This window comes from Octopus bimaculoides, chromosome 10 (assembly GCF_046866305.1).
Source record: "Octopus bimaculoides isolate indiv1 chromosome 10, ASM4686630v1, whole genome shotgun sequence".
Lineage (NCBI taxonomy): Eukaryota > Metazoa > Mollusca > Cephalopoda > Octopoda > Octopodidae > Octopus > Octopus bimaculoides.
Genome location: NC_142937.1, coordinates 55,651,555 through 55,677,775, shown reverse-complemented (window position 1 = coordinate 55,677,775; position 26,221 = coordinate 55,651,555).

Sequence of the window (26,221 nt, the reverse complement as noted above, 5' to 3'; positions counted from 1 at the left end):
TCATCTTGTTTGTTGTTAACACAACGTTTCGGCTGATATACCCTCCAGCCTTCATCAGGTGTCTTGGGGAAATTTCGAACCTGGGTTCTCATTCCTAAGGTATTTTTTGAAGTTATTATTATTATTATTATTATTCAGGTCACTGCCTGGAATCAAACTCGGAATCTTGGGGTTAGTAGCCCGCACTCTTAACCACTACGCCATATGCCTGTGGCATAGTGGTTAAGAGCGCAGGCTACTAACCCCAAGATTCTGAGTTCGATTCCAGGCAGTGACCTGAATAATAATAATAATAATAATAATAATAATAATAATAATGATAATAATAATAATGATGATGATGATGATGAAGGCTAGAAGGTATATCAGCCGAAACGTTGTGTTAACAACAAAGATGAGGACAAATATCCATCTAATGTAAATAATGTACATAATTCCTCATCTCTTAAAAATAGAACTGCATCTTTAATTGCCCTAATTTTCAAAAATATTTCCAATTTTCATTCTGTGTTCAATTGATTTGATAATATTAAAATGTTGTTTTAACATTCCCTGTTATATCGATGTAGTCTTTAAATGGTGATCAGCTTGTCAGTAATAATCTTTTGGAGTGTACTTAATTTTGTTGAGTGCAGGCCTGGAAAGCCTGGAAGGGTGGGGGTAGCAGGGAACTATACCAGATAGCCAGAAGGGAGGCTGGGCGACAGGTATACATAGCCAAGAGCGAAGCAGAAGAGAAGTTTGCCAATGTCTAGCAACATGAGGACCAAAGAACTGAAGTATTTTGGATTGCAAGACAGTGTATGAGAGAAAATTGTGGTGTCACAGGAGAGAAATATGTCTGCATGGATGATGGTGCACTTGCTTTTAATGATTTAGAAAAGAAAGAGGCCTGGAGAAGTCATTATGAAAGACTGCTGAATGTGGAGAATGATTGGGAGGAAAAGAGCCTGCCAAATATTGACCCAGTAGAGGGACCAGCAATCCAAATAGATAGCACCCTGGTAGATAAAGCAATTAAGGGTATGAAGCCAGGAAAGGCCCCCGGCCTATCAGGAATCACTGCTGAGATGCTTAAAACAACTGGTGGTGTGGGCTATGGCCTAGTCACCCATATTGTAAACCAGGTAGTTCATGATAGAGTCATACCCAATGACTGGCGTAGCAGCACCATAGTCAACTGCTACAAGGGTAAAGGTGATGCTTTAGATAGAAATATTTCTACAGGGTATCAAACTGCTGGATCAGGCGATGAAGGTCATGGAGAGGGTCATAGCCCAAATAATTAGGGAGAGAGTCTGCTTAGATGAGATGCAGTTAGGTTTTGTGCCAGGTAGAAGCCCTACTGTTGCTATATTCCTTGTACGGCAACTGCAGGAGAAATACCTAGCCAAAGATAAACCCCTATACTTGGCTTTTGTGGACTTGGAGAAAGCCTTTAATAGGGTTCCCTGATCCATTATCTGGTGGGTGATGTGGAAACTAGGGATTGACGAATGGTTAACAAGGGCTATACAGGCCCTATACAGAGATGCCATTAGTAAAGTTAGGGTTGGCAATGAGTATAGTGAAGAATTCCAGGTAGAAGTAGGGGTCCACCAAGGATCAGCCCTCAGCCCCCTCTTATTCATTATAGTCCTCCAGGCAATAACAGGAATTCAAGACAGATTGCCCCTGAGAGCTCCTCTATGCTGATGACCTGGCCCTCAACAGAATCACTACTAGAACTAGAAATTTCAGGTGTAGAAGCAAGGATTCAAAGGGCCTTAGAGTCAATTTTGCAAAGACCAAAGTTCTTGTAAGTAGGCAGGCAAACACATCACACACCCCTTCAGGTAGGTAGCCCTGTTCGATCTGTAGAAAAGGTGTTGGTAGAAACTCCATAAAATGTACCCGGTGTAAGCTATGGACACATAAGAGGTGCAGCAACATCAATGGAAGATTAACCAGGAAGATAGCTTTCGTGTGCAGCAGATGCACAGAGGCAATAAACTCCACAGATGCTCAGAAAACAGATTCCATCACATGCCAGGGAGAGAAACTAGAAGTAGTTGATAGCTTCCGCTACCTAGGTTACCAAGTCTGCTTTGGGAGTGGATGCTCAGAAAGTGTTACCACTAGAATAGGAATACCCTGGGCAAAGTTCAGAAAGCTCCCACCCCTACTGGTGACAAAGGGCCTCTCACTCAGAGTCAAAAGTAGATTTACGATGCATGTGTGCGAACTGCCATGCTTCACGGCAGTGAAACATGGCAGTGAAACATGACCTTCAAACGTTGGGCCTCACAGAGGCAATGACAAAAGACCGAGACCTCTGGAGATATGCTGTGACTGAGAAGACCCGGCAAATAAAGTGAGTTCACAGCTGTAACCAGTGTTGCATAACCAGCCCACTCAAAAGTACCTTGGCTTGTAGGGTGACATGCCATGCTTGAAGAGACCTATTGAGTCAAGTACATCAAAACCAAAATCAAATGGAAATTGTAGTTGTGATACCCATGCTGGTGGCACATAAAAAGCAGCATCCGAACATGGCCGATGCCAGTGCTGCCTTGACTGGCTTCCATGCTGGTGGCACATAAAATGCACCAACTGATTGTGGTTGTTGCCAGCCCCTTCTGGCTCCTGTGCTGGTGGCATGTAAAAAGCACCCACTACACTCTTGGATAGGTTGGCGTTAGGAAGGGCATCCAGCTGTAGAAACACTGCCAGATCAGACTGGAGCCTGGTGTAGCCTTCTGGCTTCCCAGACCCCAGTTGAACCATCCAACCCATACCAGCATGGCAAACGGATGTTAAACGATGATGATGATGGTAACTCCTTTGTTTGTACCCTGTTTATCTTCACGCCACCTCTGAGCAACATCTTAAGACTGCCATTACCTTATCTTTAACACTTCTGTCTTATCTGCTATCATTCTCATCATTCTAGCATATCTGCCATTGACAAATTCCTTACAACCTTTGTCCCCCACTCACTACAGCTACCCCAATGTACATCTGACATCTATCTCTATCACTGTACATCTATCTCTATCTCCCCCAAGTCTCCCACCCAACATATCATCATTTAATGTCTGCTTTCCATACTGGCATGGGTTGGACAATTTGACAAATCTGAAGGTTCCAAGGGCTACATCATACTCCCATGTCTGCAGAAGAGAGTAGGTGAAGGCAAGAGTGGCAGGATAGTAATGCCGCCGAGGGACAAACTCTTGTTATTAGGGAATTTCTTTGCAAGGGTAGGAAAGGATCATCACAAGTTACCATATACACCTGCTAGTTGTTATATACATCAACTAGTGACCATATGTACCTGCTAGTTACTATATACACCAACTAATTAACATATACCCCAGCTAGTTACTATAAACACCTACTAGTTACTATATATGCCTGCTAGTTACCATAAACAACTGCGCATCATTATATACACTTGTTGGTTACCATGTGCACCTGCTAATTACTATATACACAGCTAGTTTACTATATACATCTAGTTACTTCATACACCAGCTAGTCACCATATACAACTGCTAGTTACCATATGCACCTGCTAGTTACTGTTAATATTGTTTTCATCAAAGTTGGATGGATGTCCTCTACCTTCTTGATCTTCAAGGCACTCATTCCCACAACAGAATCTCTGAAATCGCTGTTTTACCCTCTGATCACTAGTAGACAATTCACCCCATGCTCTGTTGAGGTGGCTGTTTGGGAAGCATTATGTCCAAGCTTGAATTCATGCAAAAAAAAGTGAATGCATTTCTTCTTTTACCATGTTTGAAATTAAGGATTTCTATACTTCAAAATGATATTCTGAAAGAAATCCACAAAAGTTTATTAAAGAGTACACATCAATTATTAAGCATGTAAAATTTTGTCTCAAACACTACAAAAATAACATGTTAAGTCGAATTTGAAAAATGTTTTCTAAAAATTAGACAGCATTTTTTAAACAACTTAATATATACATCTAGTTACTATATACACCAGGTAATTACCATATACACCTGTTAGTTACTATATACACCTGCTACTTACCATATACAACTGCTAGTTATGATATGCATCTGTTACTTGATATATACACTAACTAGTTACTATATACACCTGCTAGCTACCATATGCACCAGCTTGTCACTCAAAAGACCTATTAGTTACTACATACATCTAGTTAATCTGTACACCAGGCAGTTACCATATGGACCAGGTAGTTACCATATGCACCATCTAGTTCCTATATGCAGCAGCTGGTTACTATATGCAACTTCTAGTTACTATATACAGCTGCTACATATTATGTACACCTTCTAGTTACCATATACACCTGGTAGTTAATATACACCAGATAGTTACCATATACACCAGCTAGTTAACATATACACCTGCTAGTTACCATATACAACTTCTAGTTACCATATGTACTTGCTGGTTACTATATACACCAATTACTTACTATATGCACCTCCTAGTTACTACATACACCAGCTACTTACCATATACACCTGCTACATAACATATACACGAGCTAGTTACTATATACACCTACTAGTTACTATATACACAAGTTTGTTACACCTGCTAATTATTATATACACATTCTAGTTATTATACATATCTGGTAGTTACCATATACACTTGGTACTTTCTATATACACCTACTAGTTACCATATGCACCTCCGAATAAATATATACAACTGCTAGTTACTATATACATCTTCTAGCTACTATATACACCTGGTAGTTAATATACACACCAGCTATTTACTATATACACCAGCTAGTTACCATATACACATGCTACTTACTATATACACCTTCTAGTTACCATATACACCTGCTACTTACTATATGCAGCTATTAGTTACTATATACACCTGTGAGTTACCATATACACATGCTAGTTACTCTATACACATTGTAGTTAATATATACATCTGCTAAGTACTATGTACACCTCCTAGTTACTATATGCACCTGCAAGTTACCATATACACCTGGTAGCTACTATATACACCTGTGAGTTTCTACACACACACCTATTAGTTACTATATACATATTCTAGTTACCATATGCACTTGCTAGTTACTATTTGCACCTATTAATTACTATACACACCTTTTAGTTACTAGATACACCTGGTACTTACGATATATACCAGTTACTTAACATTCACACTTGCTAGTTACTGTATGCACCTGCTAGTTACTATTTGCAGCAGCTATTTACCATATACACCTGCTAGTTATTATATACACATGCCAATTACCATCTACCCCTACTAGCTACTATATACACCAGCTAGGTACCATATATTATATGCACCTGCTAATTGCTATATGCACATGCTTGTTACTTATATACACCTGCTAGTAAAAAATAAACACCTGTGAGTTACTACATACAACTGCTAGTTACTATATTCATTTTCTAGCTACTATTCACACCAGCCAGTTATGATATACAACTGCTAGTTACCATATGCACTTGCTAGTTACTATATACATCTTTTAGTTACCATATGCATGTGCTAGTTGCTATATACGCCAGCTAGTTACTATTAGGTTTTTCGGAAAATAATTGCCGATTTTAAAATGAAGCCTATATTATTGAAACATTGATACCAGTTATATGAAACATTTCTCTGACTCTTTGTCATGGGTTTTGTTGGAATATTGTTTTCAAATGCTGATCATCAATGTTGGATGGATGTCCTCTAACTACGTGATCTTCAAGGCTCTCAACCTCACTATAGAATCTCTCGAACCACTGTTTCACTGTCCAATCACTAGTAGAACCTTCATCCCATGCTCAGTTGATATTGGTGGCTGTTTGGGAAGCATTATGTCCAAGATGGAATTCATAGAAAAAAACAAATGCATTTCTTCTTTTTCCTGTTTGAAATTAAGGATTTCTATGCTTCAAAATGATATTCTGACAGAAATCAATAAAAATTTATTTAAATATACACATCAATTATTAAGCATGTAAAAATGTTACCTAAAACATTTCTTAAATAACATTTAAAATGGAATTTGAAAAAATGTTTTGGAAAAAGCATACAGTATTTTCTGAACAACCTAATATATACATCTCATTACTATATACACCTGCTAGGTACTATGCACACATGCTAGTTACCATATACACCAGCGAGTTACTATATACACCTACTAGTTACTATATACACCTGCTAGTTCCTATATACATGAGCTACTTACCATATAAATCTGCTAGATACCATATGCATCTGCTTGTTACTATATACACCAGCAAGTTACCATATGCACCAGCTTATAGCTATATACACTAGCTATTTACTATATACATCTAGTTCCTATATACACCAGCTAATTACCATATGCACCAGCTAGTTACTGTATACACCTGTTTGTTACCACATACACATGCTACTTACCATATATATCTTCTAGTTACTATATACATGCACTTTTTTGCAATATACACCAGCAAGTTACCATATACACCTGCTAGTTATTATGTACACCTACATGTTACAATATACAACTGCGAGTTACTGTATGCACCTTAAAGTCACTATATAGACCAGCCAGATAACATATGCACCATATACACCAGCCAGATAACATATACATCTGCTAGTTACTATAAACACCTGTAAGTTACTATATGCACCTGATAGTTACTATATAGACCTGTTAGTTACCACATACACCAGCCAAATAACAGATACACCTGCAAGTTACTATATACACTTGCTAGTACCCACATGCACCTATTGGTTGCTATATACACCAGCTAGTTACTATATACATCTGTTAGTTACTATATACACCAGATAGTTAACACATACACCTTCAAATTACTACATAAACCTGTGAGTCACCATAAGCACCTGTTAGTTACTATATACACCAGATAGGTATTATATACATCTTCTAGTTACTGTATACACCTGAAAATTACTATATAAACCAGCTAGGTACCATATACACCAGCTAGTTACTATTGCTGAGAACCCCTTCGGTCATGACTGACCATGGGATTGCACCTAGAAAGTTACCCTCCAAGGCACAAGTCCGGGCAAGGTTGTTTATGGAAGACCAGCAGTCGCCCATGCATACTGATCTCCCCTCTCCATGCCACCAGTGTTATCCAAAGGAAAGGCAAAGGGGCCAATACAGCTCGGCACCTGTGATGTCACAACTCATTTCTACAGCTGAGTGAACTGGAGCAACGTGAAATAAAGTGTCTTGCTCAAGAACACAACACGCAGCCCGGTCCGGTATTCGAACTCACAACCTCACGATTGTAAGCTCGATGCTCTAACCACTGAGCCATGCACCTTCACATATAGTTACTATATACACCTTCTAATTACAATATACGTCTGAGAATTAAGGCAGCGAGCTGGCAGAAACATTAGCACGCTGGACGAAATGCTTAGCAGTATTTCTTCTGAGTTCAAATTCCGCCAAAGTTGACTTGCCTTTCATTCTTTCGGGTCAATAAATTAAGTACTAGCTGCATGCTGGGGTCAATCTAATCGACTGGCATCCTCCCTCAAAATTTCAGGCTATATTCTTTTCTAGAGTAGAAAAGAATATACATTTGAGAGTTATATTCACCAGCTAGTTACTATCAGGCTGAGTAAAAAGTAAACGTTTTGAAACATGAAATTCATCACAATATATTTCAATGTGGTAATTTTATTCATCAAAGTAAGTACCGTTACAATCAAAACATTTTTGCCAATCTGTTACAAGTTTCTTTATTCAGGTAACATAAAAATCTGGACTTCTGGAGCTGAAAGTGAATGCACTTTCAGCATCAGTGTGATTTCTGAACTCCTTCTCTCGCAGGAAACCATCAAGGTGCTTGAAAAAGTGGTAGTCGGTAGGAGAAAGGTCCAGGGAATAAGCTAAGTGGGGAAGAACTTTGTAGTCAAGTTCCCTCAACTTCTGGAGCATCATTAGTGAAATGTATGGTTGGGCATTGTCATGATGAATGATTGGCCCTCTTCTCTTGACCAGTCTGGGATGGAGGAGTAGCAGTTTTTCGTTCATTTTGGCAATTTCATGACAATATGTTTCTGCAGTAATGGTTTTTCTGGGTTTTAAGAAGTTATAGTGGATAAGTCCAGCAGTACACCACCAAACAGTCACCATAACCTTCTTTTTGAAGAGCTTGGGTTTAGGGGAATTTTTCGGTGCTTCATTTTGGTTCAACTACTGCGAGGAATGTTTTTAATTATTGTACAGAATCCACTTTTCATCTCAAGTTACAATGGATTGGTCTGGTTACGGAGAAGAAGCAAAGAGCAAATTTCATATTTGCGCATTTTCTGATTTTCATTCAAATTGTGTGGTACCCAGTTGTTGGGCTTTTTTGATTTTCAGATCGCATGCAAATGGTTGCAGGCAGTTTTCTGGCTAACTTGAAGTTCTTTTGCCAGTTCTCAAGTGGTTTTACATGGATCTTTCTCAATGACGTTCTTTCATGGGCATCCACTATGCTCACAATCTTCAAGACTCAGGTCTCCATTGTGAAATCGTTTAAACTATTTTCATGCTGACCACTCACTGGTCATTTCCTCATCAAAAGTTTCGTTGATATCGTGAGCAGTTTCAGCTGCTTTATGTCCGTTTTTGATTTTGAATAGCAAAATTGTTCAAATATCGCGCTTTGAAAGTTCCATTTCAGATGATTGTAACAATGGTGAAAAAATATCAATGTTAATTTATTGATGTATTTGGGCAAGTCTATGTCTGTATTATTAGACAATTGCAAACAAATGTTAAAAAAAATTCAAAACTCTGCAAAAATCCAATACAAATTCTTCATAGTTCAAAATGTTGCTTACTTTTTACTCAACCTGATATATACACCTGCTAATTACTATATACACCTTCTAGTTATTATATACACTTGCTAGTTACCATATACACCAGGTACTTACTATATACACCAGCTATTTACTATATGCACCTGCTAGCTACTATATAGACCTGGTAATTACTATATATATCTTCTAGTTACTATATGTACCTACTATACACCTGTAAATTACTATATAAACCTAGGGATGATAGTTGTGAACATCAGGAACTTGATGATCAGCATTTAAGAACAATATCTAGAAGGTACATATGGGAAGTGACAGTTGTATATGATAACTAGCAGGTGTATATATTAACTTACATGTATATATATTAACTACATGTATATATATTAACTACATGTATATATTAAGTTGTTCACAAAATACTGTCCGATTTTTTGAAAACATTTTTTCAAATTCGATTGAAGATGTTGCCTTTGTAGTATTTTAGACAAAATTTTACATGCTTAATAATTCTTTGTGGATTTCTTTCAGAATATCATTTTGAAGAGTAGAAATCCCTAATTTCAAACATGAAAAAAGAAGAAATGTGTATACTTTTTGCATGAATTCCAGCTTGGACACAATGCTTCCCAAACAGCCACCAATATCAACAGAGCATAGGATGAAGGATATACGAGTGAGTGAACAGTAAAATGGTGGTTTGGGTGATTCAGTAATGTGGATAGGAGCCTTTAAGATCAAGGAGGAGAGGATATACATGCACTCTTGATGAACAGCTTTTGAATATTCCAACAAAACCCATGACAAAGTGTCAGAGAAATGTCTCATATACTTGGTGTCAGTGTTTCAAGAATATAGGATTATTTTTTAAATCGGCCATTATTTTCCAAGCAACCTAATAGTAACTTGCTGGGTTTATAGTAACTAGCAGGTGTATATGGTAACTAGCTGATACATATAGTAACTAATGGGTGCATATGGTAACTAGCAAGGACATATTGTAACTAGCAGGTGTATATAGTTACTGACAGGCGTATATTGTAACTAAGTGTGTAAAGTAACTAGCAGGTGTGTATGGTAACTATCTTGTGCATATAGTAACTACCAGGAGTATATGGTAACTAGCAGGTGCATATAGTAATGAGGTGTACATAGTAATTAGCAGGTGTATAGAGTATACAGTAGGTGTATATAGTAACTAATAGGTGCATATAATTACTAGCAGGTTTATATGGTAAACAGTAGGTGTATATAGTAACTATCAGGTACATTTGATAATTAGCAGGTGTATAGCAGGTACATTGGATAATTAGCAGGTGTATATAGTAACTAGCAGGTGTATATATGGTACCTAGCTAGTGTATATTGTATTTAGATGTATATAGTAACTAGTAGATGTATATAGTAACTAGCAGGTGTTTATAGTAACTAGCAGGTGCATATTGTAACTGGAAGGCGTGTACGGTAACTGATACATGTATATTGTAACTAGCATGTACATATGGTAATTGGGTGTATATAGTAACTAGCAGGTGTATATGGTAACTAGCTGGTGTATATGGTAACTACCTTGTGTATATAGTAACTACCAGATGTATATGGTAACTAGCAGGTGCATTTAGTAATGAGAAGGTGTACATAGTAATTAGTAGTTATATAGAGTATACAGGTGTATATAGTTACCAGCAGGTGTATAGAGTAACTAATAGGTGTATATAGTAAGTAGCAGGTGTATATAGTAACTAGCAGGTGTATATAGTAACTAATAGGTGTATATAGTAAGTAGCAGGTGCATATGGTAACTAGAAGTTGTAAATAGTAACTAGCAGGTGTATATGTAACCACCTGGTGTATATGGTAACTAACCAGTGTATAAGTTAACTAGTAGGTGTATATAATAACTAGTAGATGTATATAGTAATTAGCAGATGTATATAGCAAGTAACAGTTGCATATGGAAACTAGCTGGTGTATATAGCAAGTACTAGATGTATATGGTAACAAGTAGATGTATATAATAGCTAGAAGTTGTATATAGTAATTTGCAGGTGTATATAATCAGCGGCAGGAGCATATAGTAACTAGAAGGTGTATACATATTACCTAGCAGGTGTATATAGTAACTAGCAGGAACATTTGATAATTAGCAGGTTTATGTAGTAACTAACAAGTGCATATGGTACCTAGCTGGTTTATATTGTAATTAGATGTATATAGTAATTAGCTGGTGTATATAGTGACTAATAGGTACATATGGAAACTAGCAGGTGTATATAGTTATTGGCAGTGTATATCGCAACTAGCAGGTGCATATGGTAACTAGCTCGTGTATATAGTAACTTGCAGATGCATATAGTAATTAGCTGGTGGATGAAGAAACTAGCAGCTATAAATGTTAACTAGCAGGTGTATATAGTAATTTGAAGGTGTATTTAGTAACTAGCAAGTGTATATAGTAATTAGCTGGTACATATAGTAACTGGCAGGTGCATATGGTAACTAGAAGTTGTATATGGTAACTAGCAGGTGTATATAGTAATTAGCAGGTGTATATGGTAAGTAGCAGGTGAATATAGTAACTAGATGTACATATTACATTGCTCACAAAATACTCTCCGATTTTTTGGAAACGTTTTTGTCAATTTGATTTAAGATGTTATTTTCGTAGTGTTTTAGAGGATGTTTTACATGCTGAATAAATGATGTGTATGCTTTGATAAATTTTTATTGATTTTTTTCAGAATATCACTTTGAAGAGTAGAAATCCTGAATTTCAAACATGAAAAAGAAGAAATGTGTTTACATTTTTAACTAGTTACCTGCTTGTTACTATATGTATACACCAGCTGGTTACTATATACATCTTCTAGTTATGATATACACCAGCCAGTTAACATATACACCAACTAGTTACCTTATACACCTGCTAGTTACCACATGCACCTCATCGTTAGTATAATGTACCTGTTAGTTACCATGTATACCAGCTAGTTACCATATACACAAGCTAGTTACCATATACCCCTTGCTAGTTACTATATATACCTTGTAGTTATTATATGCACCTTCTACTTACTATATATATACTATCTGGTCGTTCAGAAAATAGTGGCCGATTTTAAAAATAAGCCTATATTCTTGAAACACAGACACCAGGTATATGAAACATTTCTTTAATACTTTGTCATGGATCTTGCTTGACTATTGTTTTCAAATGCTGATCATTATGGTGGTTGGATATCCTCTACCTTAGGCTCTCATACCCACTATGGAATCTCTAAAACCACCGTTTTACCATCTGATCACTAGTGGATTCTTCACTCCATGCTCTCTTGATATTGGTGGGTTTTTAGGAAGCAAAGAACGAATTCATGGAAAAAAAGTAAACGCATTTCTTCTTTGCACATGTTTGAAAGTAAGAATTTCTATGCTTCAAAATGATATTCTGAAAGAAATCAATAAAAATTTATTAAAGAGTATACATCAATTATGATGCAATGTAAAATTTCATCTAAAGCACTACAAAATAAAATCTTAAATCAGGTATATAGAGTAACTAGGTGTATATATTAGCTGACAAGTGTATATAGTAACTAGCAGTTGCATATGGTAATCAACAGGTGTATATGGTAACTTGCTGGTGTATGTAGTACTTACAAGATGTATATAACAATTAGCTGGTGCTTATAGTAACTAGCAGGTGTATGTAGTAACTAACAGGTGTATATGGTAACTAGATGGTGTGTATAATAACTAGATGGTGTATAGAGTAACCAGCATCTGTATATAGTAACTAGAAGGTGTATATAGTAACTAACAGTTGTATATACTAACTAGCAGGTGTATATGGTAACTAACAAATGTATATAGGAACTAGCAGGACTATATGGTAACTACCTAGTGCATATTGCTACTAGCAGGTATATATAATAACTACCAGGTGTATATGTCAACTAGCTGGTGTATATGGTAACTAGCAGGTGTATATAATAACTAGCAGGCGTATATAGTAACTAGGTGGTGTATATGCTAAATACCACGTGTATCTATAACTAAATGTATATATTAGGGTCTTCACAATATACACCAGCTTGTTACTATGTATACCAGCAAATTACCATATACACCAGCTAGTTACCATATACACCAGCTAGTTACTATATACACCTGCTGGTTACTATTTACACCTACTAGTTACTATATACACCAGCTACTTACTTTATACACCAGCTAGTTAACATATACACCTGCTAGTTACTATATACATCAACTAGTTACTATATATACCTCGTATCATTGCTACATACATCTCTTTGTTACTCTTTACATGAGCTAGTTGCCATATACACCAAGTAGTTACTATATACATCTCTTAGTTACTATATACATCTCCTAGTTACCATATGCACCTCCTAGTTACTATATACACCAGTTAGTTACTGTATACATTTTCTAATTACTATCAGGTCATTAAGAATGAAATGTCCGATTTTCTTATGCACCAAGTTTGACAGTTGTTAGCTCTAATGTTTTATCCTGACAATTCTTTGTTTTATGGCATTGAAGAGTTAAATCATCATTTTTTAAAATACAATTCATGTTGTCTGATTACTTTTCTCTTGTAACTTAATTTTTGTGAACACATGGATAGATCAAAAATTCACGTTGTTTATGAATATGAGTTCCATTGTGGAACCAGTGCATCCCAGACAACTCAAAACATCAATGAGGTGTTCGTTGAAGATTGTGGTGAATGAGTGGACTGTACATCGATGGTTTGAGAAGTTCCTGTCTGGTGACCTGAAACCAAGGTGGATAATGATGAGCTGGAAACGGTCATGGAAACATGAGCTAGCAGCAAGGTTTGATGTTTCGATTCCAACTGTATTGGACCATCTGAAACAAATCAGCAAGGTAAAGAAGCTGAACAAGTGGGTACCACATGAACTGAATGAGCATCAAAGGACACGTCATCATGAAATTTGTTGTTCTTTGTTGTCATGGCATAAAAACAAACCGTTTTTGCATCATATTGTTATGTGTGTTGAAAAATGGATTCTTTTGAACAATAGCAAGTGTTTGGCACTGTGGTTGGATAGAGACGAAGTGCCAAAACACAATCCAAAAAGGAATATTCACCAAAAAAACTAATGGTATCTGTTTGGTAGTCTAGTGCTGGCGTCACCCACTACAGCTTCATGAGACCTGGTAAGTCAATTACAGTTGATGTATACATGACCAATTGGATGAAATGATGAGTGAACTTGTAATTAAACAACTGAGATTGGTCAATAGAAGCAGGCCAATTATTTTGCAAGACAATGCTTGACCACATGTTGTACAAAGAATGCTATTCAAGTTACAAGAATTGAACTTGGAAGTACTCTGTCATCCACCATATTCACCAGACCTTGCACCAACTGACTATCACATCTTCCAGGCATTAGACAACTTTTTGTAAGGAAAAAACTTCAAATCTAAAGAAGATGCAAAAACAGCCATTCGTGATTTCATCACTTCTTGCTCTCCAGAATTCTTCACTGCTGGCATAAATAAGCTACAAGTAAAATGGCAAAATTGTGTTGGTAATTTAGGTGCCTATTTTGATTAACTGCATTGCTTTGTATTGAGATAAAGTAAAATAAACTTTCAGTTTAAAATACACCTGCTAGTTACTATATACACCTGCTAGTTACCATATGCACCTGCTAGTTACTATATGCACCAGCTAGTTACTATATATACCTTCTAGTTACCATATACACCAGCTAGTTACTATATACACCTGGTAGTTACTGTATACACCTGCTAGTTACAATATCCACCTACTTGTTACTATATACACTATCTATTTACCATATACACCTGCTAGTTACCATATATACCTGCCAGTTTTCTATATACACCTGGTAGTTACCATATACACCAGCTAGTTTCCATAAATACCTGCTAGTTACAATATACAGCAGCTAGTTACTATATACATCTTTAAATATTATATACACCAGCTAGTTTTCATATACACTATCTAGTTAACATATATACCTGTTAGTTACTAAATAAACATGCTAGTTACCATATGCACATGTTAGTTATTATATACACCTTCTAGTTACCATATGCACCTGCTAGTCACTATATACTCCAGTTCGTTATGTAACAGTATTGTTATTCATTGTAGTTGAGGGTTGCCAATTTGTAACTGGTGTTGATGTTGCAGGTGTACAAGATGAAAGAAGAACAGTGATCGAAGTTGTATGCAAATATTTATTACCATTACTTTGTATATAGCCAAAACTATGACAGGCTGGTATGTATAATTTGTAATGCATGTGAGAAATATTGTAGATTTTTCTTGTACAAGTGTGTTTGTGTTCTCATCATTGTGTAGTAGTAAACCACAGACAGAGATAGGGTAATGTTGTAGAGAAGAGAAAGTAAGCTAGTGAAAGTGAGAGTGGTGGGACGAGACAACTGCTTCGTTGGTGAGATACCATAATTGTTTCTCTGTGCCTTTTTGTTCAGAGACAGCGGTTCATTTAGCCAGTCAACCAGACTTGGTTCTCACTAACTGACTTTGGCTTGCGGAGTTCTTGTATCTGTAACTATACAAAACTATTGCAGAGAACAATAGATTTCATTGGAGGTCGACTGTTATCTCAATTCAGACTTTTCATGGCCTAGAAGAGGTTAGGATGGTCAAGTGGCAAAGATATAAAATCGGCTTGGTAAAGTCATATGTTAAACGTAACCATTGTTTTTCTGTGAGAAAAACACTGTTGAAATATTATGGGAAATTTGCTGATTCAAGTTCGAACCTATTCTATGCCTAACTGAAGTTACTATTAGGTTGTTCGGAAAATAATGGCTAATTTTAAAAACAAGCCAATATTCTTGAAACACTGATACTAAGCATATGAGACATATCTCTGACACTTTATCGTGGGTTTTGTCCGAATATTGTTTTCAAATACTGATCATCAAGGATGGATGCATGTCCTCTACCTTCTTCATCTTTCAAACCCCTGTCATACAGCCTGAATCTAGTGGACCCTAATTACTATATACACCAGCTTATACAGCAGCTTGTTACTGTATACACTTTCCAGTTACTATATACACCTGTTAGTTACCATATGCACCTGTTAGTTACTATATAACCACATAGTTATTATATACACCTTCTAGTTATCATATACACCAGCTAGATACTCATACACCTGGTTGTTACTATATATACCTGCTAGTTACCATATGTATCCTCCTACTAGTTACTATATACACCAGCTAGTTATGATATACACCTGCTAGTTATCACATACTCCTTGTTGTTAGCATATGCACCTGCTAGTTACTATGTACACCAGGTAGTTAACATATATACCAGCTAGTTACCATACACACCTTCTTGTTACTATATGCATCTTCTAGGTGCTACTTACACCAGCTAGTTACCATATACCCTCTTGCTAGTTACTATAAACACCTTGTAGTTATTATATGCACCTGCTACTTACTATATCCACCAGCTAGTTACTATCAGGTCATTCGGAAATAATGGCCGACTTAAAAAAATAATCCTATATTCTTGAAACACTGACATCAAGTATATGAGACATTTCTCTGACAATTTTCATGGGTTTTATTTGACTATTGTTTTCAAATATGGATCATCCGGGTGGATGGGTGTCTTTTACCTTCCTGATCTTGAAGGCTCTCATCTCCATTTTGGAATCTCTCAAACCATCATTTTACATCTGATCACTAGTGAATTCCTCACTCTATGCTCTTTTGATATTCGTGGGTTTTTTGGGAAGCAATAAGTCCAAGCTAGTTACTACATACACCTGCTAGTTCTCATATACACTTGTTAGTTACCATATACACCTGCTAGTTAGTTCATGGAAAAAAGTAAATACATTCCTTATTTTCTTATGTTTGAAATTAAGGGTTTCTATGATGTTCTGAAAGAAACCAATAAAAATTTATTAAAGAGTACACATCAATTATGATGCATGTAAATTTTCATCTAAAACATTATGAAATAAAATCTAAAAACAAATTTGTAAAAAGTGTTTTGAAAATCGGACAGTATTTTGTGAACACTAATATATACATTAGATACTATACACCAGCTAATTACCATATACACTTTCTAGTTACTATATACACCTGCTAGTAACCATATATACACCTGCTAATTATCATATATGCCTGCTAGTTTCCATATACACCGGCTCATTAACATATACACCTGCTAGTTGCTATATGCACCAGCTAGTTACTACATACAACTGCTAGTTCCCTTATACGCTTGTTAGTTACCATATACACCTGTTAGTTAGTATATACACCTGTTAGTTACTATATACACCTTCTAGTTACTATATACACTGGCTAGTTACTCTATACACTTCCTAGTTACTATATACACCTGCTAGTTACCATATATACCTGCTAGTTACTATATACACCACCTAGTTACCATATACACCTGTTAGTTACTACTTACACCTGGTAGTTACTTTACGCACCGGCTAGTTTCCATATGCACCTGGTAGTTACTATATTTACCAGCTATTTACCATATACACCTGCTTATTATTATATACAGTTGCTAGTTACCATATAAACTTGCTAGTTATTATATACACCTGCTAGTTACCTTATGCCCCTGCTACTTACTGTACACACCTGCTAGTTAAGATATACATTTACTAGTTATTGGTAGGACTATATACACCTGTTATCTAACTTTACTGTTTGTGTTATTTATTGTTTCTGTTTTGTTTTTCAGTTTTTACATTTTAAATTTCATGCCTTTGTGTTTGAAAGAAGAAAAAGTAAATTGTAAAAATATGTGACCCAGAATATGATACAAAGCCAGAAGCACACATTGCTTAAAGTATCTACACCAGTACGTTCAGTATGAACAGAATGATAGATCAGTGAGATTGATGCCATTGTTAAATTCCTTTTAAGGCCATATACTGGCAGAATTTTTACCAACATCAAACAAAATGCTTAATGGTATTTCTTCCAGCTTTTTATACTCTGCTCAAATTTTGCTGTGGTTGAATTAGCCTTTTATGTTTTTGGGTTGATAAAATAAATACTAGCTGAGCATTGGGTTTGGATCTAATCAACTAATCCTCTCCCCACAAATGTTTGACCTTGTGCACATAATAGAAAGGATTATTAATGTTCCTCTTGAACCTTTTTAAGTCAACACTTGTAAGAAAGACAAGAGGAGGGAAGAAATTCTAAAGGGAAGATGCAGGGAAAAGGACTGGGTGTAGCGATTTGTGTGGGGCAAGAAGGACTGGATGCAAAGGATAATAAGAGAAAGAAAGAGGAGTGGTTCAGGAATGACTGAACATGCACTCAGCCAGTTCAGAGGAGCAGAAGCCATTACAGTAGTGGCAGAAAAGGTAGAAAGAGGGGACAGTGCAGCTGTGGGTCAGAAACTAGATGGATTATGTCTGTAAGTGACTATATGCCCATCAGGTGGCCCTTCTCTGGATGTCTGTGTCTAGCAGCAGCAGCAATATTGTCAGAGATATGGGAGCAATACTCCATTGAGGGTCTCACTGGGCCAGTCATTGAGATGCTTCCCTAGCTATGATAAGGACGTGTTTTTGCCAGGAAAATTCCTCAGTAATAGTGAGAAATAAGGTAAAGAGTAAAGACTCCCTTTGACCATGGGATTGCATCTAGAAAGTTCCCCTCCGAGGCACAAATCTGAGCAAGGTTGAAAACCAGCAGTCATCCATGCATACCAGTCTTCCTTCTCCATGCCACCGATGTTATCCAAGGGAAAGGCAAAGGCTAATACAGCTTGGTATCAGTGATATCACAATTCATTTTTACAGCTAAGTGAACTGGACCAACATGAAATAAAGTATCTTGCTCAAGAACACAACACACAGCCTGGTTCAGGAATTGAACTCACAATCTCACAATTGTAAACCTAACACTCTAACCACTGATTTATGTGCCTTCAATGTGAAACATAACAACTAGAGTTTATTTTGGAGCTGACGGCTGTTCATGTTTAGTGGAGGTGTGGTGTAATGACAATTACTTGATACAAGAAGTGTCTGTGATTTGTTGCTCTTGAAAGAAACAAGATTCGTGTTTTTCATTAGAGGATGCTTTCAAGGTCTCTGTTCATGGCATGTAGTGACTCGGTTGTGAATGGATGACACATGGTTGGAGAATATCAGAGAGGAACGAAAGATAGTGGAAGAGTGGGTACTGTTGAGTGTAGCAACAAGTATAGGGGACATAACTGAAGCTTGGGTCATGAGCCATGTGCCCTCACATACATATGTACACATATGCATACACACACACGCACACACACACACACACACACATCTTTTATTTTTTACTTGCTTCAGTCATTTTTGACTGTGGCCATGCTGGGGCACTACCATGAAGGATTTTTTAGTTGAACAAATCAACCCAAGGACTTATTTTTTAAAGCTTGGTACATATTCTATTGGTCTCTTTTGCCGAACTGTTAAGTTATGGGGACATAAGCACACCAACACCAGTTGTCAAGCAGTGGTGGGGAACAAACACAGACACAAAGACACACACACACTCATAGATATATATACATATATACATGACAGGTTTCTTTCAGTTTCTGCCTACCAAATCTGCTCACGAGGCTTTGGTCAGCCCAAGGCTATAGTAGAAGACACTTACCCAAGGTGCCATCCAGTGACATATATATATATAGTAGTTATTTTCTGACGCGACTCTATCTCTTTCTCTATCACTTTTCCCCCTCTCGTTCTTCCTCTGTTACTACTACGTATCTCTCTTTACCCCTCTCGTTCTTCCTTCTGTTACTACTATATCTCTCTCTTTCCCCCCTCGTACTTCCTTCTGTTACTACTATATTCCTCTCTTCCTCTCTTTCTCTCGTTGCTCACCTATTCTTCTACTTCTTCCCTTTGTTTCTCCCTCTCCCAATCTCTCTCTCTCTCCCTTACCCCTGCATTGTCACATGCTTCCGGTCACTAATCCTTTTCTTCCTTGGCTATCGCCGAGCAAACACGCGAACTTACTTCATCCCCACTTTCAAGTTTGTGCCTCACAGCGTTCATATACACATAATTTTTCACGTTTGGCCGCATAGCCTTTTCCGTTTGTTTTCCTGTCTTGTTTTCTTTTCTGTTTGTTTTCCTGTCTTGTTTTTTGTCTGCCACTACATTCCTCCATGGCACAGGTTTAATTTGTGCATACAAATTTAATTTGCGGTCCATGGGAAGAGCCGTTTTAACTATGCGTCAGTCTTCTCATGACCTGCCCAACTCTTCAAAACACCAGTGTTAAAACGGGGGTAGCTGATGAAGGAAAATGTTATCTATGTGGCTTGTGTGTTTTCTGTACTCTGGTTATTATTATTTTCTTGTCTACGTTTTGTTTGCAACGTCCTGTACCCAGATATGCACCTATATATACAGGTAACCGTAGGTATGCACATACCTGTACGTATATATGCATATACTCATTTATTATTTGTTTATATATATATATATATATATATATATATATATATATATATATATATATATATAAGATCAGAGATGACAAAAGAATAAAACGATTATGTTATGAACTTCATTAGCTTACAGCTATTTCCACAATAAAATACAGTGGACTCATAGTTGAGTGCCTGACTAACATCTTACAGTTTCAAAGCATGAACTTCATGCTTAATGCTCTGATGAAACTATAAGATGTTACTCAGGCCCTCAACTATGAGTCCACCACATCTTATAGTGGAATCAGCTGTAAGCTTATGAGGTTCATACGGTAATCATTTTATTCTTTTGTCATCTCTGTTCTTATTACCGCACTATACTTGGCTAATGCTTTGTTCAGAAGCATATGTATATTGAGTTCTATACCAGGTTATTAGTATTACAATGCCTAAGTGAAATGTATATATATTTTACTATATATATATATATATATTGCTATATGTGTGTGTGTGTGTGTGTGTCTATGTTTGCCCTCACCATCATTGCCTGACAACTGATGCTGGTGCGTTTATATCCCCGTAACTTAGTGGCTCGGAAAAAGAGACGAATAGGATAAGTACTAGGCTCACAAACAATCGTCCTGGGGTCGATTTGCTTGATGAAAAGCAGTGCTCCAGCACGGTCACAGTCAAATGACTGAAACATATAAAAGAATAAAAGTATATATTTTGCTATATATGTATATATATATATATATATATATATATATATATATATATATATATATATATATATATATATATATATATATATATATATATATGTATATTTTATATACCCAGGCCTATTTTTAGGAGGGAGTAGGCACAACAAGACTGATAACTGAATATGTACATATATATTATATACATACACACATACATACATACATACATACATGTCCCCTTTCTCGACATTTCGGTCAGCATCCTTCACTCCACTCTTAGCACCTCCATCCACTACAAACACACCGACTCACACTCTTATCTCAACTTCTCCTCCTCCCACCTTAAACATACCACACTTTCCATCCCCTATTCCCAATTTCTCCGTCTACGCAGACTTTGTAGTGACAGCCATGACTTTGAGACTCAGTCTCAACTCATGGCTCGCCGCTTTAGCTTGCATGGATATCCACCCACCACCATCCACACTGCCCTTGCCAGAGCACGTTCCGTGGACCGTGCATCTGCTCTCTCCCCCTGAATCCGCCCTACCGTTTCCCGCCTCCCTTTTCCCCTCACCTACCATCCCACCACCCTACCCTTCCAACGCACCATTCTCCAAGCTTTCCGGTGCCTCCAGTCCGACCCCTCCACCTCCCACATCTTCCCTAATTGACACCTCCCCTCCTTCAAATGAGCCCATAACCTACGAGACCTCTTGGTCCACAGCTTCTTCCCCAACCCAACCTCCCAACCTGGCTCATTCCCTTGCTCCTGCCCACGCTGCCGTACTTGCCCTTACCTCTCCAACACCACCCTCCTCACCAGCACCCATTACTGACCCTATCGCATCACCGACTCCTTCACCTGCACTTCTACCAACATCATCTATCGCATCTCCTGCTCTCTCTGCCATTCTCTGTATATCGGACAAACAGGGCGCCGCCTGGCCAACCGATTCGCGGAACACCTCCGAGACATCAACGTTTGCAATGACACCCTGGTGTCACGCCATTTCCGTTCTGCCGGTCACTCCTTGCAGCAACACCTGTCTGTGTTTGGATTGTCCATGCACAGGGGCCATCCGGACTCCCGTTTGCGCCGTGAACAGGGATTAATCTTCTCTCTTCACTCCTTTGCGCCACATGGGCTCAACTCCCCTCCCCTCTTCATCTAACCCCCCTCCCCTGCCTCTCTCCCTCCTGCCTCTCACCCCCTCCCTCCTACCACCCACCTCTCTCTTCTCCTCCCACCCACCTCTCCCCTCCTGCTCCGACTCCTACTTCTCTTCACCTCTCTTCACTCCTACTTCTCTCCACTCCTACTTCTCTTCACTCCTACTTCTCTCCATTCCTACTTCTCTTCACTCCTACTTCTCTTCACTCCTACTTCTCTTTACTCCTACTTCTCTTCACCCCTACTCTTTCTCTCCTCTCTCTTACTCTCTCAATCTCTTACTCTCCCCTCTCTCACTCTCTTCTCTCTTACTCTCTCTCACTCTCTTCTCTCTCTCACTCTTCTCTCTTTCTCTCTCTCGTCTCTCTCTCTCTCTCTCACTCTCTTACTCTCTTCCTCTCCTCTTACTCTCTTCCTCTCTTTCTCCCTCCTCCCATACCCACCTTCCCCCTCTCCTATATCCACCTTCCCCTTCCCCTTCATCGCCACCCCTCCCCTTCATCGTCAACCCTCCCTCATAAGCTCATCCCACCCCACCCCAACACACTCCTACTCTACCTTCCCACTCCACTCCATTCCACTCCACCCCATCCAATTCCTTACACCCACCCCTACCCACATACCCCTACCTCTACCCCACCCTCAGCCTAACCCACACTCCACCCATGCCTTCCCCACCTCCCAACACCCTCACACCACACCATGCACACACTACAACTGACCAACTCCTTTCTCCCCTCCCCATTTTCACACATGCATACATCAAGATCACCAGCATTGTCTCTCTCACACACACACACACACACACACACACACACAGCTCCTCGTTCTTCGGTCACCGTTCTTTCTTCCCGTTTTGTTATCTCCCCCTTTTCTTAGCTCTCCTGTGTGAACTTTCTAAACTTCCTGTCCGCAGAAGCCATGACAGAAGTCATGATAGATCGTTGACCAGGGACTATTCAATTTTTTTTCTCCGTGTTTTTCTCCTTGTTTTCTCCGTATTCTTTCTGTTGAAGAGCGTAGCTCGAAACGTTAAAGATTTTCTGTATTCCCGAGCGTCAAACTAATACATCCTTTTGTTGTTTACACCATCTGTCCTCGGAAAAATTTGGATAAGTACTGTTTTCACTTTGCTAAAGATGTTCTACTATTTGAAAATAATATGTATTCTTGTTTTTATACTATTCATTTGGTTCTTTATAGATTATTTTAATAGATAACTTATTTAACACTAAATTATTTAGAAGTTATAGTTTCATTTCAACATAATATTAGAACTTCGATTGGAATAGTGTTGATATATTTTCGATTATTTTTGATTAATATTATTTGATTAATTATTAATCTTTATAGTTTATAATATCGTTAAAGTTTTTTTAAAATCAAAACTTTGTATATATATATAAAGTTTAACCTTTTATTCTTAATAATTTTTTCTTTCCTAATTTTTTCATTCATAATCTTTTCCATTCATAATTTTTTCATTCATATTTTTTATTATTACGTTTGTAGAAATAAATAATCTTGTATTTTTCTATTATTCAATTGATCTTTAATTATAATTAAATAAATGTCTTTAGCTTTAAATAATATAGCTTTAACTATTACACCGGTTAAATATGTACTAATTTTATCTTCATTATTATTTTAAACTTAAACTTCGTTCAACTTGATATTTAAAACAATGATAATTTATGTAAGATGTTTTTTGTATATAATATACATGTTATTATAATGGATGAAGGGATGATTATTGAATGGTTATTATTTTGATATGATATTTTAAAAATAATTTTTCTATCTTTATATAATAAGTATTTCATATTAATTCATTTGGTACTTATTGTTGGTTGAGATATATATTTAATTATTGTTCTACTTACGATCTGACGAGTAGCTATATTTTTGAATAGAACTTATTTTCGATAATTTCAATTGATTTTAATCGATTTAAATTTCTTTTCTATTTGAAAATTGGTTATGAAACACGTGTAATCTTTTTATTATATTTATCTTATGATATTTACTTTACTTTATATTATACTCATTTATTGTGCTTTTAATTATTAATTTTTCTATATGTGATAGTGGATTTTCATCGATGAGTTCTTGAAAATTGGTTATTTTCCCTAAAACTATATATTTTATATATATATATATATATATATATATATATATATATATACACATGTATATATATATGTATATATGTAATGTATTCCTGTATTCTTTTATTCTTTTATTTGTTTTAGTCATTTTACTGCAGTCATGCTGGAGCACTGAAACAAATTGACATCAGGTTTTATTCTTTGTAAGCCTAGTACTTATTGTATCGGTGTCTTTTGCAGAACCGCAAAGTTACAGGGACGTAAACACATCAAAATCAGTTGTCAAGCGATGGTGGGGGGACAAACACAGATGCACAAACACACATACACATATACACACACACACACATATATATATATATATATATATATATATATATATATATATATACGACAGGCTTCTTTCAGTTTCCGTCTACCAAATCTACTCTCAAGGCTTTGGTTGGCCTGAGGCTATAGTAGAAGACACTTGCCCAAGGTGCCACACAGTGGGAGTGAACCTGGAACCATGTGGTTGGTAAGCAAGCTACTTTATTTCATTAAATTTTCCACGAGGGCAGTACATAGAGTAGCTGCGGGCTGGACGAAGACATTAATGAGATGAATGATTAACACGATGATATTAATGGGAGAAGACAGAAGCCGCCCGCCGAACTCTGCTTCTCTAAAACATTGTTCTTTTATAAATTAAACAAATTTACAAATTGAGGCTATAAACCTCTTACTTCACAATATCATTGAGTCCTTGAATTGAGGCATCTGCCTCTTACACATTTCTTTTTATGGGCCACATGCCCCTTCAATATGAGGCACTCGTCCTCTTACACCTTACCACCCGACCAGACTCAGTGCTTACTCAAGCACCTCGATGGTTCTAGATCGGGCCACTTCAGTATGAAGTGGAGTGCACCCTCGGGGAAGGAATCCACCACCCTGTACAAATCATTTTCCCACACGACCTCCGCAGCCACCAGTGAAGGCCAATCAGAGTCCTTGGTACAGGTGAAAATACCTCCCCTCCGACCCTTCCTAGTAAACTTCTTCACAAGTTCTTGGACGGCCCCTCCCTTGTGGAATAAGATTACAAATTCCTCCTCCTTATAGGGTGAGGCCACAGTTTCTACTGTCGGTGGCACAATTCCCACCAACGCTATCAGGCATCGACCGTGTCCCGTTCCTTTTTTTCTCTTTTTTGGGGCCATGGGAGTAGAGGGCACTTTTGCCTTAACCAGAAGGTCCTCCTCCCCTACAGCCTTTGGTGGGCAACCACTGTTGCCCACCTTTTTTTTTTTCCTTTCTTTGAGGAGGTTTCCACCTCCTCGACTTCCTCCGTCTCTCCCTCCAGTGGGGATTGGGGGAACTATGTTTATTAACTGCTCCAGGACCCTACTCTGATCCTGGGGACAGTTTTTCTTAATGTGGCCGGGCTCCAGGCACAGGTGACACTTGTGGGGGGGGGAGGCGTCCCTCAAGGATCACTGGATACCTGTGCCCGGCCATCCTTAAAAAATCTGTGAAGACCAGATCTTTGGCTGATTGGGTCTACAGGGTCAAAACAGCTTTTGACCCAACCCAATCAACTGTAGGCAAAATTTTTACGTTTAAGAGCTTGGCTCCACTGCCACCCAGACCCCGGTGGATAGTATCCTCTATTCAATCGAGTTCTATGCCAGGTGGCAGCCCACAGACCCAAGCTCTAGTTAATTTCCCACATACTGTGGGAAGAAACAGAATTTTTTGCCCTTCTAAGGGCTGGTTTGCAATTTTGCGAGCCACCTCAGGGGTATCTTCATACTATGGTGCTGCTACACCAGTCATTGTTACTCAGAGTTTCACGTTCCCGTTCGTCGGACAGTTTTGTTAACAAATAAAGTATATATATATATGTGTGTGTGTGAGT